This window comes from Thermobia domestica, chromosome 6, assembly GCF_964235325.1.
Source record: "Thermobia domestica chromosome 6, izTheDome1.hap1.1, whole genome shotgun sequence".
NCBI classification, from domain to species: Eukaryota; Metazoa; Arthropoda; class Insecta; order Zygentoma; family Lepismatidae; genus Thermobia; species Thermobia domestica.
The window spans coordinates 313,589,417-313,594,087 of NC_137459.1; the positions used below are offsets into that span (position 1 = coordinate 313,589,417).

A 4,671-nucleotide genomic window follows, 5' to 3' on the forward strand; every position below is an offset into this window, starting at 1 on the left:
GCCAAGGTTAGTCAGGGGTCACCCCCTGACCCCTTGCCGGGCACCTCGTACTGAAGCTTATCCAGGAATAGAGGAAAATTGGAATACCAAGACTCAGAGGCCCAATTACCTTGTTCGCCAGCCAGCCTTGCGCCGGCCCAGGCTAGAGAATTGAACTCCAAAAACCCTCGTTCGCCCTGAATGCTTCGAGAGAGACTAATCTCATGTGTACAAAACTCAGAGGCCCAATTACCTTGTTCGCCAGCCAGCCTTGCGCCGGCCCAGGCTAGAGAATTGCATGGACACAAGACAGTCTCGTTCCCATCGAAAGGGGTTTGGCAAGGATGAAATCCAAGGACCAAGTTCCCCAATTCACTTAGGAACTTTTGTCGAGACAAAAACTGCCTCAACAGGCGGATGTAAACCACCAGCCTTTGCTGCTCATTTAAGACGACCGCTGTCGCGGAAGCCCAAGAACACACAGTTTCCATTCCCCGGACCCATGGTCACAAGAGGTTACCAACAAGAAAGTCAAGCCTTGCGCGAGACCCCTTGCCAGGCCCCTTGCACATGGCCACAGCATCACTACCGAAGTAGCGAGAGGCCGTGGGGTCATCCGAAAAACTTCCACCGCCAGGATAAAGTTACCGACCCTCAGACAGGTGTGACCCAGAAGAGATCCTGGGTCGCAATGTGCGTTCGAAACGTCGATGTTCGTGTGTCCTGCAGTTCACACTCTTTCGCGCAGCTAGCTGCGTTCTTCATCGACCCACGAGCCAAGTGATCCACCGTTCAGGGTTGTAAAAATTCTACAACAGCATTTCACGTATGCCGTGCAAGAAATTAAAGTTCGGTAAACAAACCGCATCGGGGGCCGCCCTGCCTCCTGTTTGGCCCCGTCAGCTGCGGTCACTCACCACAAAGCTGGGCGTGTTCATTCGAAAGCCTTTCCCTGCATCACAAGGAATAATCTTAGGCTGCCCATGAGTTTGTAGCCAAAAATCATGGCTACCAGTTTTTCATTGAAGGCCATCTTGAACAGAAAAGGATACTGGCCTACAAAGCAGCGAATTCTAGCTCTAGTCGCCCGACCCGAGCGTATTAAAGGCTTCTTGTGCTACTAACGTGTAAGCCTTGCTCCTCGGAGCCTTTTCAAGACTTCTCCCACAAAGCAGTCACAGCCTACTCGAGTCCTTGGAGGACAAGCTTCCGTTCTACCCCAGCACTCGACATCCGACACAAGCATTTTAAACGCTCCTGCTCCGATGGAATAAGTCTTACTCTCTTGGAGTCTTTTCAAGACTTCTTTTCAAACGGAATAAGCTTACTTGAGCCCTTGGACGTCGGAACTGGTTTATCATGTCATCTGACTGAGCATTTAAGACTCCTGCTCCGATGGAATAAGTCTTACTCTCTTGGAGTCTTTTCAAGACTTCTTTTCCACCGAAATAAGTCTACTCCAATCCTTTGATGACACACGGCCTGTGTCAACAGGTAGCCTACGCTACCCTCGCCGATGACAGTGGCTCCCGTTCTTGCTGCTCGCTTCCCAACTAAAGGGAAGACACGGCTCACCTTTCTCTCCTTCGCCTGTCAAGATCAGTGGCTCCCGTTCAACGGTGTCAATCTAACTGATACGACACACTAATAAGAAACTTTTGACATCAACCACCGCAGTGGTGATGAATTGATAATGATCCTTCCGCAGGTTCACATACGGAAACCTTGTTACGACTTTTACTTCCTCTAAATGATCAAGTTTGGCCATCTTTCCGACACGTCGGTACCACCGCAAGACGGAGGTGCCGGGTATCAGTCCGAAGGCCTCACTAAATCATTCAATCGGTAGTAGCGACGGGCGGTGTGTACAAAGGGCAGGGACGTAATCAACGCAAGCTTATGACTTGCGCTTACTGGGAATTCCTCGTTTATGGGACATAATTGCAAGCCCCAATCCCTAGCACGAAGGAGGTTCAGCGGGTTACCCGGACCTTTCGGTCAGGGAAGACACGTTGATTCCTTCAGTGTGGCGCGCGTGCGGCCCAGAACATCTAAGGGCATCACAGACCTGTTATTGCTCAATCTCGTGCTGCTAGAGGCAGCCTGTCCCTCTAAGAAGACATGAACGTTGGAAGGAAAGATTCCAACGCCTAGTTAGCAGGCTAGAGTCTCGTTCGTTATCGGAATTAACCAGACAAATCGCTCCACCAACTAAGAACGGCCATGCACCACCACCCACTGAATCAAGAAAGAGCTCTCAATCTGTCAATCCTTCCAGTGTCCGGGCCTGGTGAGGTTTCCCGTGTTGAGTCAAATTAAGCCGCAGGCCCCACTCCTGGTGGTGCCCTTCCGTCAATTCCGTCAATCCTTGAGAGTTTCCCCGCGCCCTCCTCATCCGGCAGGACGGTTGCCTAAACGGGTGCATGTAGGTCTCCCCCTGTGTCTTCACCGGGTGGTGGCTTCTGCTTCGCCATTTCGGCCTAGTTTGTCACCTGTATGACAAACCTTCCCTGGACATCTCCCCGGAATGGGGCTGGGACCTGAAAAGAGAAACAACCTATCTGAGGTGCAGGTGTGATGAGTAAGGAAAGGGTTAATTAAAAGGAACTAAAAGGTGGCCTAAAAATTAAAGAAATTAATATAATGGTGCTAGTGAATAATAATGTTAGTACTAAGGTGCTGTGCGCTATAACCAAGGATAGGCCATAACACAATGAAATAAATAAAATTGTGCACCTAGCTATAGATAAAAAAGGCCCCCGTTGGTAGTGAGCACGTTAGGCACGCTACCATCGGGGGTTGCTACCCATTTTGTTAATCTCACCTCAAGGGGAGCACTCGGACTTTGCCTATAGCACCCCTTGAGGTGAGTCCCAGCTCCGACGACGAGGACGTAGGGTAGCACCGGAGCCACTTGTGACATTTCTAGAATGCTTGTAAATTTCGTCAATATGTATGTATTATATAAAATTTGTTTAATAAAGATAAAAACGGGGTTAGAGGTTCGAAGATAGAACTATGAATCATTACCCATATGGGGAATGCTTTTTGCTTTGATATTCAGCTTTGCAACCATACTTCCCCCGGAACCCAAAAGCTTTGGTTTCCCGGAAGCCGCCCGCCGAGTCATTGGAGGAACTTCGGCGGATTGCTGGCTGGCATCGTTTATGGTTAGAACTAGGGCGGTATCTGATCGCCTTCGAACCTCTAACTTTCGTTCTTGATTAATGAAAACATTCTTGGCAAATGCTTTCGCATCGGTTAGTCTTGCGACGATCCAAGAATTTCACCTCTAACGTCGCAATACTAATGCCCCCGTCTGTCCCTATTAATCATTACCTCGAGTTCCGAAAACCAACAAAATAGAACCGAGGTCCTATTCCATTATTCCATGCACCGAACATTCAGGCGACACGGCCTGCTTTGAGCACTCTAATTTGTTCAAAGTAAACGTGCCGGCCAATCAAGACACTCAATGAAGAGCACCGAGAAAGGAAAAACCGGCAGGACGTCCGGAACGATCAGTTAAACGCCGGGCGGCGAACCGATCGTCCGAGACCCAGATCCAACTACGAGCTTTTTAACCGCAACAACTTTAATATACGCTATCGGAGCTGGAATTACCGCGGCGGCTGGCACCAGACTTGCCCTCCGATAGATTCTCATTAAAGGATTTAAAGTGTATTCATTCCGATTACGGGGCCTCGGATGAGTCCCGTATCGTTATTTTTCGTCACTACCTCCCCGTGCCGGGAGTGGGTAATTTGCGCGCCTGCTGCCTTCCTTGGATGTGGTAGCCGTTTCTCAGGCTCCCTCTCCGGAATCGAACCCTGATTCCCCGTTACCCGTAACAACCATGGTAGGCGCAGAACCTACCATCGACAGTTGATAAGGCAGACATTTGAAAGATGCGTCGCCGGTACAGAGACCGTGCGATCAGCCCAAAGTTATTCAGAGTCACCAAGGTTTCGGACGGACGAACCGACCGATTGGTTTTAATCTAATAAAAGCATCCCTTCCATTGCTGGGCGGGATTCTAGTTGCATGTATTAGCTCTAGAATTACCACAGTTATCCAAGTAGGATAGGTACGATCTAAGGAACCATAACTGATTTAATGAGCCATTCGCGGTTTCACCTTGTTTTGGCTTGCACTGAGACATGCATGGCTTAATCTTTGAGACAAGCATATGACTACTGGCAGGATCAACCAGGGAATTGACCGACTAAAAAGCCGGAAAGTGTTGGACACAACCAACACAGCGTTCTAACAAAGGATAGGAAAGCTACACCCGACCAAGCATTTTAGACTTCTGTTCCGCTGGAATAAGCCTACTCTTGCGGTGACTAGCTCCCGTTAATACTGGCCGTGTGACAGCCGCCAAGAGCATATTAGACTCCCAATCCAATGGAACAAGCCTACTTGTATCCTTGGGTTACAACAGCTTCCTTCCACACGTTGCCGGTACATCCGACAGAGCAATTTTAAAGACTCCTCTTCCGCCAGAATAAGCCTACCTTTGTGGGGCCTGGCTCCCGTTAGAACTGGCCGTAAGGGTACCCACAAAAGCACATTTAGACTCCTCCTCCAGCGAAATAAGTCTACTCATGTCCTACGGATGACTGTGGCTTCCGTTTACATATAGCCGTTCACCCGACACAGCAAATTTTAAAGACTCCTTTTTCCACCGGA

General features: G+C 49.3%; 1 non-coding gene and 1 pseudogene across 1 annotated transcript; both read right to left on the bottom strand.

Annotated features, from left to right (window-relative positions):
- Positions 1–627: 627 nt before the first annotated feature.
- On the bottom strand, positions 628–779 carry LOC145688719 (5.8S ribosomal RNA). The gene has a single exon (XR_014131969.1). It is a non-coding gene; the product is annotated as a 5.8S ribosomal RNA (ribosomal RNA).
- Positions 780–1,670: 891 nt separating this feature from the next.
- LOC145688573 (small subunit ribosomal RNA) lies at positions 1,671–4,195 on the bottom strand (annotated as a pseudogene).
- Between the last annotated feature and the right edge of the window lie 476 nt (positions 4,196–4,671).